Source organism: Podarcis tiliguerta, assembly GCF_965153285.1.
Source record: "Podarcis tiliguerta genome assembly, chromosome: 11".
Classification (NCBI taxonomy): Eukaryota; Metazoa; Chordata; class Lepidosauria; order Squamata; family Lacertidae; genus Podarcis; species Podarcis tiliguerta.
In genome coordinates, this window is record NC_139544.1 from 30,298,594 (window position 1) to 30,312,574 (window position 13,981).

The following is a 13,981-nucleotide window of genomic DNA, read 5'->3' on the forward strand; positions in this document are numbered from 1 at the left end:
TTGGTAAGTGGGCAGAGCAATCATAGGTGGTGGAGGACCTCTGGCAGAGAAACTGCAACTTTATAAGTTCTGCCAGCTTTCATGGGCAGTGTGTGCGTGTGTGTAGAGGAGACGGGTTTTCCATTCCCAAGACCCACCACTGTTCAGCCTTCCAAATTTCCCTCTCCCGAAAGACACTGATATTCTATTTCTGGGAGTGTGTTGGGTGAATGAGAGGGCCTTGGGTCCAAGACCGCTCCCAGCCTGTCCTCTCCAGCATTCTTGAACACCCTGTTTCTGGCCTTGCTCCTTTCAGAGTTACTACTGGTAAACTCTGACAGCAGCAGAATCTGGCCCCACACCCAGAAAGCCTCTGCCTGCAGAAAGGGAGGTCCACACCACCCAACAGCTTCTCAGCCACCCTTGCAGGGAACAGAAGTTCAGTCCCTTATTCCATATAAATAAATAGATACCTTTCCATTCCTTTTCTTTTTAAAGAAAGCCACTGAATTCCAAAGTGCAAATCCTTTCCCTTTTCTTTCGGCAATAGGGATATTTAATTAAATATATACTTTTATGTTTTATTTTAAAAAAAATACAAATGGCTGCATTGGTTCATGGGGTTGGGGGAATCTAAAAGTCAACAATATGGTGATATGCACAGTAGGAGAAATGTAAATGTCTCCATGTACTGAGCAAGCTTCAGAGTACCCCAGCACTCTTGTTAAACAACAAGTAGAAGAAGAGAGGAGGAAGAAAAAAGATTGTCTTGGGTATCTAAATAACAATAATAATAAATCTCTCCATTTGCCCACACTCTGTTTTTTGTTTTGCTTTACATCCAGCCTGAAGAAGCATTCTGTGGAACTTCAAAGCTTGCTCTCTGTTGTGTGACATTTCAGTTGGTCTTAATTAAAAGGATTATCCTGCTCTTGATTTTGGATTTAACCTGGATTGTCTCTTGTGTTCAGGGCCTCTTCAGGTTGTGAAGTGGTGTGAATGTTTAAGCAACATTCATATACGTGAATATTCATGGTGAGAGGTGAGGCTGCAGGGAACCAGGCAGAGGGCCTTTTCAGTAGTCACTCTTGCCCTGTGGAACACCCTCCCAGCAGATGTCAAACAGATAAGCTGCTATGTGATTTTTGAAAGACACCTGAAGGCAGCCCTGTACAGGGAATTTCTTAGTGTTTGATGCTATATTGTGTTTTTACTGTTTTTTGTTGGGAGCTGCCCAGAGTGGCTGGGGCAACCAAGACAGATGGGTGGAATAATAATAATAATAATAATAATAATAATAATATATGCTCCATGCCCTTAATTTATCACCTCTTTAAAAGTCATGTTTTATTTTGTATTTGAACGCAATGAACACCCTTCCTCTATTCCCACCCCCTCCGCAATGAAAACACAACCCTCCATGTACAGATCAGAAGGCAAGTACCAAAACTACGGCGAATCCAGAAAGCAGACCGTCGTGGAGTTTCACAAGTGATCTACCGCCCTAGAGAAACAAGGAGGAAGGTCAGCAAGTCAGCCTGTCCCCTTTCCGAGAGCGGCCACTTTAGGGCCCAGGGAGCGCTTCTTGGCCGCGCTGCGGTCTCCAGGCAAAGGGGCAAGGTTGCTCTCACGCTCTTCCCGGGCGATGCTCTCGCAGAGCTGAGCTGGTGAGCTGGCACAGCGGAGTTTGCGAAGGTCAAGTGAGGATCTGTTCAGACGGGGCACCAGGGAACGCGAGCTGCTGCCAGACGAGCGAGCACGCCTGGGCTTCCCTGAGACCCGGCAAGGAAGGGAAGGAACCGTTATTTTATCTTCCAGCCACCCCGACCCAGCTGCCCTACTGGCAAAGCCTGGCGAGTTTTATCTGGCTTCCCCCCCCCCTCCCCAAATCGTAGGAGCATCCCGCTTGATCCGCCGGAGCCCGCGCGCCTGTTTCCTGTGCAGTTTGTTTGGAGACGTCCCGGGTAAGTGAAGTCCCGCTGGCGCGGGGAGACGGAAAAGCCGCCCGAGTTTGGGAAGTGGGGCTGCTCCACTTTGGCGAGAGCGGAGCGGAGGGTCCGCGAGGAAGGCGCAGCAGAGGTGGAGGGAGGAGGGGGGCAGAGGAAAGGTCAGTGCGCGGCAAGAAACGAAACGCCAACAGCAGCCTGCCTCTCGCCTCCCACCCCGGCTGGGCGAAGGCTTTCGGGCAGAGAAATGTTTTCAGAGCACGTTGGAAAGTTAGGCTGGCTGGGCAGCGTGGAGCGAGCGCTGCCGCCTCCAATGTCGACGAGATGGTGCTGCTGCCGCTAGCGGCGGACTTTCCCTAGCAGTGCAAGCGGGACTCCCTCTGCTGCTTCCTCCGAGAGCCTCGCCGCTCCTCGGATCTGCTATCCCGTTGAGCCGGAGGGCTCGGATCGGAGCCCATCCGGACACGCACCTCGCGTTTATCTGCCGGTCGATTCCCCGCTTTAGCCTCATCTGTCTTTATTGACCTCAATGGGCAAACGAAGACGCCACGCTTCCTAAGCATTTAAGCAGCTCCCCCACCCCAGCTCCGTCCCCTCGCCCTTCTGGCTCCACATCCATCCCAGCCAGCCAGCCAGCCCACCGACCCACCGGTTTTTTTAAAGAAGTGTTGCCGCTGGGGACCTCCGGGCGCCCTCCTTCCTTCCTTCCTTCCCTCCCTTTCCTCCCTCCCTCTTAACTTCTCAATCCACGCGCGCCTGGGGAGCTGCCGGGGTCGCCTCTGGCCGAGACCACTTCGCTGGCCCAGACGACTCCAACCACGATCTGGCGCGCGCTCTCCTCCTCGCCCCCCCCCGCCCCTGTCCAATATCTTCTGGGGGACAGACAGACCTGATCAGGAGGGGGGCCGGCATCTGCCGGGCGGTGTTCTCCGCCTCTCTGCCGCGCGATCGCTTTGCTCGTGAATAATAATAATAGTAATAATAATAATAATAAGGATTGTCACCAAGGCTTGTTCCGTGGCATATACCAAGTCCTTCGACTCCCCATATCCACTAACCAAGACGTGCCCCCCCCCCGCTATTAGGCGCGCGTGCTCTCCCTACCCCCCCCCCCGTGGTAAAAAACTAAAATTAGCAAAATGTCAGGCATGGCAAGATTGATTCAGCCAAGATGCAATTATCATTTAAAAAGTGCTTGATTGAGGTGCCTGATGTTGGGTGATTTATTCTGCATACCATATACATAATTAAAGTAGGGTAGTGGAGTAATTTATCAATCTCGTTGAGACTAGAGAGGGGCGAGAGAGAAAGAGAGAGCGAGAGCGCTTTGCCATCGCCTCTTCCTCCCCTTCTAGACTCCTAGCTGGTCTCTCGCCTCACTCTCACTGTGTTTGTTTTATTAAAACGCTTTCGGGATGTGATCCCGCCCCCTTTTTTCAAGAGTGAAACTGATTATTTCTCCAGCTCGGCAGGAGAGAGTCATTCGTTTGGGATTGTGGGAGAGAGAGGGGAGAAGAAGAGGAGGAGGAGGAGGAGAGGAGGAGGAGGGAGGACACAAGCAAGAGAAGCTTCGCCGGGCGTGTAGTTGTGAAGCTTCCTTTCCCTGCCTCTCTCTCTCTCTCTCTCTCTCTCTCTCTCCTCCATCCGTGATGTTACAAAGCCTGTGAGCTGTTCTTTTCCCCCACTCGCCTCCTGTCACTTCCTTCCTAGACGCTCTCAGGACGATTCCTGCTTACTTTTAATCCGGCCAGCAGCACGGGCACTTTCGCCTCCTGAATCCTCAGATACACACACACACACGCCGCCACCATCGCCAGAGAGCTGCTGGCTGCTCATTGGATTGCTTTGCAAGGTTGTGTGTGTGCGCGCGTGTGCGTTGCGCGCGCGCGTATGTGCGGTTAAAGGAGGCTGCATGTTGAACCAGGTGGTGAACATCTTACAAGGCTGGAAGAACTAACGGCTCCCCCCACCCCTGCTTCCTTCTCCTCCTCCTCCTCCTCCCCGCCACTCTCCTCGGTCTCTTGTCTCTTCTCCTCCCGCGGTTGCTCCCAAGAAGGGGGAAATATCTCAAGGACTAGCCTGATCATCCAGCCCTTTGCAATGTAAGTACACGTGCGATTTCATCGCGAAGTAGCATAGACTTGCTCCTTCAGCCCCTCGTGGAGGCATTGCAATGTTTTGTATGGCAGGAGGCTTAGAATGTACTGGGAACGTGCGTGGCGCAGGCATAGCGTAATCGGGTGGCTTTAGAGTAACTTTGCACTCAAACCTAACATAGTTAAAAGTTGCAGAGGAATTGTGTCTCTTCTCTTCCCCCTCCCCTCCCCATCCTCCATCAGCTGCATGAGTATTTAAACTTTCATGAAGTTAGTTCACGTCACTGGTGTGTTTTGATATTGTGAAGTGCACTCAGGTTTGTTTGTCTGACCTTGGAGTACTTGCCCTGCGAGTTATCAAACAGTGCAGTGAAGAAATAAGCTGGCATAAGTGCAAATGGCCTTTTCAACTCGGCTGTGTGCAGCACGTCACTTTTGTTTTAATGCCTCGGTTTTCGACACAGCATCCCTCCCAGAGCATCTTTTTCATTTGCACACTTTGCTTTGAGATGGGGGAATCTGGGAGATCCGAATGGGGAAAGGTCTCTCTCTCTCTCTCTCTCTCTCTCTCTCCAGCCTTTCCAACTTTAGCTGTAAGTTAAGCAAAGCTAGATTGCTCCCTGGCAAGCTGTCTAACTTAATTATTTATCTAATTTTCACCCGGTTTTAGTTTTGTGTGGAGAAGGAAGGGAAATCTATAGAAGATAGTGTTTCATTATTTGAAAATAGTTATATTTTGGAGTAGCTCAATAGACTTGACTTGGGAGATCATGTGAGAATAGTGTTACTTTAATAATGCTGTTTGTCTGAACTGTAGAACTTGTTGTTTTCATATTTACGTAGCTGGCCAAGCTTGTAGTGTCTCATCTTTAGAGTAACCAAGATAGGTCTTTTAGAATTAAATGCTTATGGTACGCACCTCATACCTGCTACTGTTTCAAAATGATTAAGCGGAAGAAGGGCATTCAGCCAATATTTCAGTGGTGGTCTATAGATTCCTAGCTCAAGACAAAATGCTTTTTAGTAACATATATAAAATGAAACATGAAGGCCATTGTCTTAAATATATATCAGTACCTTACATTTGCTTTACTAGAGGATATAAAAGTGTCCAGTTGGCCAATTACATTAGACAGATATGTGAAGTCTGTTTTTCCCCCCTTTCCCAGTGGCACTTAGCAGTGGCATTGTCGTTATAGAGTATGCATATTTATATGTAATATAATAATGCCAAACCCTAAGGCATAATAGAGGCAGGGCATAGGAATATAATCACCTGTGAACCAAGACCTATTTTTTACAGAGTAATTTCAGGATGCTACTTCAGTCCTAAAGGAATCTTTTATCATAATGTGTTACTTATGTTTTAAGGAAGTTATAGTCAATAAAATGAGCATCTTTGGAGCATTTATATGTCCCACCCTATGCTTCAGTGCGCATTGTATCTATTCTTAATATTATACAAGATTACTCAGTGCCACTGGAAGCACGGGAATATATTTCACTAGCTAAAATCCTCAAGATTTGGAAAGCATTGCCTGCAATCTAGCAAAACATACGTATATGAATTGTTATTGTATGTTATGATATTAATTTCGGGGGGGGGGCAGTTCTATGATTTGATCCTGCACATCTTTCTATGAGTTAGATTTCACAAAACTGCTTGGGTGACAATAGACAACTCATAGGAATGAGTAAAATGAAGCTGATAAGCAGAAAGAAATCTCTTTTTGACAGGTTCCAAATATGACATAAATGATTAGATAGCCATTTTATCCTTGCTGATAACTGCATATAGTTGGAATATATGAGTTTTGCTTTTCTCTAAAGTGTGCTAAATTATAAACACTGCACCTATAGCGAGGTTGTCTCAGAAATGTGTCCCTGGGGTTGCATTACAAATATCATTGTACAGAATGCAGTTAAAGTTACTTGTTTGGGTTGCCTGTTCTGGAATCCTTAATGTGTGTAATAATGACAGTGTAGTACCCTCATGGTAAGGATGTTTACCTGGAAAAGAAGTTGTAGGCAAATAACTTGCTTGTTGATAAATTCTTATGATCATAGGGCAGATGGCTGACTTTTCATAAACCATCATGTAAGCAGGTACCTGTCTTAATATACCTAAATTTATATACCTAAAGCTTATATTCAAAGATGTAAAAATATTTTTGTCCTGTGATTTAAAAATATTAAGTAACTCTTAAGAGGACAGAAATATTCTTACCAGTTCTGAACTGAAAACTAATTAAGTTCTATATTTTCCATTTATTATGTGGATAAAAATGGGTAACACCGCACTCCAAAACGCATTTACTAAGTTGTAAGTTCTGTTGAAATATATGGAACTTGCTTCTAAAGGAAAGTTTATTTGCCAGTGTTGTTGTATTTAATAGAATTTGTTCACAATTATTTTGCTTTTAAAATGTCTTATTTCTAAGAAGTAAATTTTTCAGAAGTTTGACACACTAATCAAGGGCATACTATCTCTACAAGACAAGCAGCCTTTTAAATGTTTTCAGCAAGTCATGATTTCATGTCAGATGCCAGAGAGAATGATCACTTTAATAACTTTCAGACTTTAACCTGTTGGACATAGACCAACTTCTTAGCTATGTAGCCTAACCAAAATTAGAATAACATGGATCTGAGTGGTTTTAAACTCTCTGATTATTTCTATATGAGGTTCACAAAGTTCTATTCATGGAAATAAAAATAGTATCTTCATCATTTCTACACATCATGTTGTATTTTGTGTAATGTGGGTTCTTTCCCCATGTTAAATTCAAGTTTTATGTAAATGTACGTTCCTAGCTACCCAGCAAGTTAAATGTTATAAATGGAATTCAGAAAAAGTATACATCTTGCTAAAAAGTTTGTTAACTAACTGAAGTGTAGCAAGATGTGGCTTTAAATGACTGATGGCATAGGTCTGCCGCATTTATGTTTGTAAAGTACAACGTATATACTTTAGAACTACTTGACGCAGACTGCAGAAGTTGCAAGTGAAATCTGCAGATATTCAGGCACATTCCCTTGCTTTTTGAATATAGTAATTGGTTTGCTGCTCTGAACAGATTTAAGTTAATCTCCTGAGAGCTGACGGTCAATATGTTACATGCGGACAGGTGATTAAATCCCAGTATCTTCAGTTCTGTACCTTAATCTCAACTGTCGCATTGACTGCAGTGCAGTAGAGCTTGGCTGTTCGCTGGGATTTGTCATCTTTAGGAAATCAGAGCAGCTTATAGAGACAATTCACAAAACCAACAGTGACAACAAAGTCTTATGTGCCTTACAAAAGGAGGATTAGGCAGTTCAGATGTCAACTTGATTGGACAGAGATAAAAGCTGATTGCTGCTGCGTGGCAAGGCACACTTCATTTTCAATTGGTTATTTATTACATAAGGGCTACTATAGCATGATTGCTTAGTCATTGTTAAGTGCAATTGGAAGCATGGGGAAATCATTTTTTTTAAAAAAAATGGAGGGGGGATTGCAATGTGATCATTCAAAAATTGCAGCTTAATGGTATTCTAATGCTTTGAGAGCTCAGTGGCTGTGCAATTACTATAGAACCTTAAAGTTTTATGTAAATGCACTACCTGGTTATATGAACCTTCTTCCCAAGTAATCGTTCAGAAAGTCAAAGACTACACCTATTTCTTACTGTACCTCTATAGCAAAATGCAATGTAAAGGCACAGCGAATCCTCTAACAAGTTTATTTTGGAGGATTTCTGTTGGAATCATGGAGATTGCTATTGAATAATTTCAGGATGGCAGCTATTTGCCTCAGTTTATAATTTATTTATTTTTTTATGTGTGCAAGGCTTTTAAACTCTCTAACTCCTGGAAGCTTTTGGCTATCTTTTAGAATGGAATATTCAGTTGTATTTTTTGTATTTGCATCTCTGGAGGGTTAACTAATATTTTTTGAACTAAACTTTGGAAGCACTGAACGTTCTAGCTGACTAATTGTCTAGTTTCTCCCCTTTTATTAAAACCTAATAAAACCCAATGGATACCTCTCAGTGTCTTATGCAGTGTGACCCCAATGAATTAGCCATAAATGTAAACATTCCATTCCATTGCCTTTGGCAGAGGTAAAGGTGATCTCTTAAATTAATACTGATATGCTTAATTGTTTTTTTAGTGATGGTTTGTATTTTTAGAATTAAAAAAAGAATAATTAAAATGGGTAACACTCATTTAGCTATAGATTGTCCCCTATTTGTCATATAGGAAATTTCATTTCCTATGTGTGTCTCTCTTTCCCTCATCCTCCCTGCCCCCACCTTTTCATTTCACATGACCTTATTTGTAGGATTCATTGCTTGGTTAAGGTGCAGTACATGTTAATAAGCAGATTTGGACTGTGATCCTAAGCACACTTACTCAGAAGTAAGTTCCACTGAAATCAGTGGGGCTTAAAATAAATGCTTATAGAGATGAAGAGCCAGTCACTAGAGAGAAAGGACTCACCCAAAGCTATGTCCCTAAGCATGTTTACTTGGAAATAAAGCTCTTCTAAAACTAGTGGGATTTGTTTTTAAATGATGTGTTAGGACCAGTGTGCCAGTCAACTTAAATCAAAGCACTCTGGTTTAACTAGATTGTGGACTGAAGTGTGTAAGCATTGAAAACGAACAGTGGCAAGATTGCCGTCTTACTTTGAGGCTGCGAAAATATATAAACAGTGTAATAGAGCATTTAACCTACCCTGAGTGTTTCATAGCACTATAAAGTAGAAGTTTAAGTGGCAAGAAACTGTTTTAAGGCATGTTGTTATACTTCATGAAGCATTATTAATAATAAAGTTTAATAATAGAATGTGTAGATGTTGCTGGGAATTAAATGTATTCTTTCAACTTACTCTCAAGTGTCAAGAATAGAGTGGAAGCTCACAACTGCTCTGGTTTGTGTTACATGTTTTTATAAAATCTGGATATGTCTGTGTTTGTAAGCAGCATTTTCAGCGTACAGATTATGATTTCAATCTGTAAATATCTCTGGTAGTGATTATTTTCAGTGGGGGCTGAGCCACCAAACAAAAATCTCTTAGTTTTCCCATGTTTTGTGTGGTCGCAATGGATTCTGAATAACTTAATGAAGTGAATATTATCTAGCAGTAGGGGTTGTATTAGGAAGGGAGAAACTTACTTATCAGAATTTATCAACTTTTTCTTATTGTTATAACAAAAAGTTGTGAGATGGTCTTTTATGGGTCACCAGCTGTGTTTTTGTTGTGTGTGTGTATGTAATCGTGAAAGTCTGTTTTGGTTTGTTTTTAACCATTTTTCACAAATCTCAACTTTTGGAGAAAGTATTGGGATTTGAACATCCTCAGCAATGAAATGTACCAGTATTTTCTTTCTGACACAAGCCCAAGATGTCATAAGGTGCCATAAATGTGGTTTATGGCCTAGACTGCAAATACAGAGGTGATAAGACACTTAGCCTCATTTTGTCTAGAATTTACACTATAGACTAAAAGCATCTGAAAGAAACTGGTTTCCCCCCACTACAACCCACAGCTGAAGATGTGTGTTAATATACACTCAATTTCATATAACGATTAATTAAAACAATTTTCTGGGTGTGTAGTTCTTGCTGACATGCTGAAATTTGTTATTATTATTTTTTATCAAGTGTGGCAAATCTTTAGGCTAAAATGCTGCCACACAATTAGCTGTATTTCAAATGTCTGTGCAGTAGAAAAAAAACAATTCTGGAATCTGCCACTTATTCATGTCATTTGTGATGGGACTATGGCTCATTTGTCACCTTACAGATTCTTGCTATCAAATTAAGTGGTTTTAACAAAGGCATCTAATGAATTAGGCTCTTGATGTGAGCTCTTGGGCTACTATTTATCAGTTGCTCAGGTGCCACAGGATACTTTGGCTGCAATCCTGCACATAGTTAGGCTGTTTAAATTTCTCTGGAGCCAGTGGAATTTAAATAGATTGATTGTGCACATGATTGCACCTGGAAATGTCTTTTTTCAGGGGAGGGGGTATACTGCAAGCTGTACTGAATGTATAAGAATGCATGAAACGTAACATCCCGGTAGACAACAGATTAGTAAGTGTACATGCATGTTCACATGAGTGTGTACTCCAGAACACTCTAGAAAAGTGCTATAGAACTGAGTAGGTTTGAGGGGGGGGGGAGTGTTACACTCTTTTTGGCTCACCTGTCTTTCCAGCAGGAAATGGCATAGCATATGATAAACTGTGTTGAAGCATTCCCTAGTAAGGCATTTGTGGCAATTCCCAAATGGTTAGTTAAATATGTACATGCTGGAAATGTCAAAATACATGAGAGGTTTTCACCCTTTAGCCAGGAAAGCAAACAAGCAAAACAGATTGCAAACTTTCCCATGAAAAGACATGCTTTTCTTTTTCCTGGAAAACAGAAGGCAACTTTTAATGCTTGCGTACATTACATTAAAGAAGGACCTGGATTTTATTGGGAAATCCTGCTAAGCAAGTGTGCCTAGAAGATATTGTAAACTATTGCGGCAAGGAGTGGGGCGGGTGGGAGTCCTTAAAGACAAATGTATAATTTCTTTCTAAACGAGATCATAGTAGTGGCTCTGCAACTAAGAGTAAAGTAAGTGGGCTGGATTGGAATAATAAAATTCACTACTGCTGCAGTTAAGAGATTTAGTTAAGCTCCATCTCTCACATCCATAAGTCTTGACCCTCTCCCCCAGTTCCTATAGGTTCCCCCTGTCCATAAAGCTATCATAGCAATTCAGGACATCAGTGCTGAATGAATGAGAACATCTTGGTATGCCAGAATGATTTAAGCCAGTGCCCATGTTCTGTCACATCGCTGTCAAGGAGGGATTTCAAGGATGGGAGTAAAGAACAGGAAATGGAAGGGACTGCATAGGCCACAGGCTGGACGCCACTGTATCACAGTGTCACAACAGAGTCAGCTGTCAGAGGAGGCTGGGAACTAGGAGCTGAGCCAAGGAGTTAGCTCAGAGAGACCATAGTGGGAATTGGAGCTGAAGAATGCACAGGAATACACCAGAGCAAGGAAGATCTTGTTCAGGAAGTCAAAACAGGAAGCCTTCATAGTCTTTCATGTCCCAGAGGACCCAACGGCCAACATGGATCTAAGGAACAAGTCTGGGACCTGAGAACCCTTCATTGCCAGGAAGGTTGGGTAGCAGACCACACAGGGCAGCCATGCAGAAATGAAGGTTCCCAGTGCTATTCCTGGCAGGTCCTGACAAACAGCAAGGAATAATTGCCTAATGAAAAAGAGCTAAAGAGTTTTCTCGTAGGCAACAGAGCCATGTGTGGTGCTGCCTTGGTACTCTGGTGACATTCTGGATATGTCAGACTTACACCCTCCGCTGATGTTGGCAAGTTCTGTCTATAGCAATTCCCGGATTATATCTGATAAATTAAGACCGCTGTAGAGCTCTGAGCTCTGGAACTTGTTCTTAAAAATTCTTTGTGATGGAGATGTTACAAAAGAATTGACGCTACCTTTAGAATAAACAGTTGTTTTGGCAGACGCAGCTATGTGGGCATGCCAGAATATAAAGAGTAAACTATATGTTACATGCTCACTCACTTCGCTATGCCCCAATGCTTATTTTGACAACAACAACAAAAAATTACTTTGGGAGGGGAAAATTTACAGCAAGCAAAACAATGAAGTTCAAAGTGTGATTAAACTAACACTTGAAGCAAACCTTTTAGAGAAAATGACACTTGGACAGTGATTTGAAATGGAGAAAAATGTGATCAGGGAATGAGTTAAATGTGTGCTCCCTCCTCTGTGGATAAAAAAGATAACAAAAAGAAAAGATAGTTATATGTGAAATGTTGCTTTATTTCTCAGTGGGGCATTACCAGTGTTTAATGCTGATTGCTGACAGCATTCAGTTGACCCTATTATTTGCAATATGATTAAAGTCAATGCTAAATTTATATGCTGGCCTAGGAATCTATCTAATATATGTTTTAATTTTTTATCTTTTAGTACTTTAAGCCAGAGATGTAGAGTGAGATAAACTCAGTTAAAGACAGTGGCTGAGTTTGTAAACGTAGCAGGATGAGTGCCGCTTGCGGTATGCAACTATTGCCTGGGTTAAACTGCAGTATTTGCTTTTAAATATTCAATCAATACCTGTTTAAAGAGGAAAGACTTTGTACAAAGGGCTGAGAGGACTAATTGCTTAGAGACAACTTCTATAGAAGCAAAGTTAGCAGATCAAACAATCCTTAGGAAATGTTGCCTTTTAACAGTGAAATGATGTAGCTATTGTGAATGTTTTCTTAATTTTAATTGTCTGAAAATATAAACTATCAGTGCAGTTAAAGACAATGCAACTGCAATAACTGCTTCAGTTTTGATGAAAAGCAGATTTTTGTTCCGGATAGTGAAATGGACAAAGTTGTTCCTGCACAATTGGTGACAGCAAGAGAACTTCCTGATTTAAAAAGGAAGCCCAATGTGGTCTAAACAGTCACATCAGAGCGAGGATTTGGGTGGTCCTGTTTCTCCTTTGGTTTTGCTACCCGAAACCACATTTTAGGAGGCCAAGTCTTCGTGTCCATGTTAACACTGTGGACTCCCAGAATGACAACGTTTTTGCTTCTGGTGGTGGAGAACCTCCGGAGCCAAACAGTGGGTTTAATTCTGAAGCCCTAAGCACAATTTACTATGAAGTAAGTCCCATTGAACTTGTGGTTGTTACTTCGGGCTCAAACATGCTTGGAATCCCACAGTGGATATGTTATTTTGTTTGGCTAGATAATGCCAAGAAGATCGGGGATGATGATTTCCAAAATAAATTCTTCATCTCTTTGATTTTATTGCTCCAATTCCATATTCCTTTCTCATTACCTATTGTACAGAGAAATTTGCAGGTGGGTTGTAGCTAATAAAATAATTTTTCAACAAAATACTGTCCTTTTATAAAGGAGACACCAGTGCATTTGGTTTTAAGGGGTTAGGCAAGCTAGACCAGTGAGGAGGGAGAGCCAGATGAATCTGGTTTAGCAGTTTCCCTTAACCATTTCAGGGTTTCCCCACCTCAAAAATTGCTTCAAAAGTAACGGGCAGATTAAATTTAATTAATTAATTAATTAATAACTAAACAAACAAACAAACAAATAAATAAATAATAACAGGATACTGTTATCACTAATATTTTTTGAAGTGTTTGTTTTGATTGAAAGGTATTTTGTAGCAGTTTTTGGTCACATTGTACATGCTTGTCTGGAAAAAAAGAACTGACACACATTACTTGCAGTGATTTTGCTGTCCACGGCAAAAGAAGTTGTCAACCCCAGTTTACAGTGTTGAAAATGCGAACTGGAATGGTCATAGGAGCCTTAGACATTCTGTACATCACACAGCTTAAAATGCAGACTAGAATATGCATCCTTGCCACTACCGATGTAGCATGTAGCTATTGAACTTAACCAAAAATACATTTATGTATAAATTCACATCACAGTAATATGATCGTTAATGTTAATGAGGTACGGTAACCTGATAGACTCATTAACTACCAAAGAGAATGAAACAGTATTTCATTAAAACTGCTTAAAGTGTAAACATTTTGTTTAAAAAGAATTTTGTAACCTAGTGATATCAGATCATGGATACTGTGATTAAATTTAAAAGCATGGCAGTGCCGACAGTGGAAGATAATTTAATATTGTATTTTAAAGGGAAAGCACTAATTAGTCGCTGGAAACCCGACATTTTTAAAGAAGTGATTGAATGTGCAACTACTAAAGTACTTTAACATATATGTGGAATTGATGCCATGAGGCCATCAACTTAGTAGGATCAGTCCAGTAGGAAAAATTTTCTTAGCAATTGTTCCCAATGAACAATTACTTTATTTGTCAATTATTTCTCAACAACAGAAATTTGAAGTATTTTGAAGCAAATTTTCAATTTTGATTCTGTCTTTTG

At 41.6% G+C, this 13,981-nt stretch overlaps 1 protein-coding gene across 24 annotated transcripts in view; it reads left to right on the top strand.

The window, feature by feature from the left end:
* MEF2C (myocyte enhancer factor 2C) overlaps positions 1–13,981 on the top strand; it is a 170,394-nt gene that overhangs the window by 21,016 nt on the left and 135,397 nt on the right. For 3 of the 24 annotated variants that reach the window (XM_083404141.1, XM_083404125.1, XM_083404133.1), the window contains exon 1: positions 1,539–1,943. The exons of 13 other annotated variants lie outside the window; for them this stretch is intronic. The gene's annotated coding sequence lies outside the window, so the exon portion shown is untranslated. Of the gene's footprint in view, positions 1–1,538; positions 1,944–3,432; positions 4,028–4,527; positions 4,615–13,981 lie in introns of those variants that run through there. 8 more of the 24 variants (XM_083404138.1, XM_083404139.1, XM_083404123.1 and 5 more) reach the window with 6 other exon arrangements.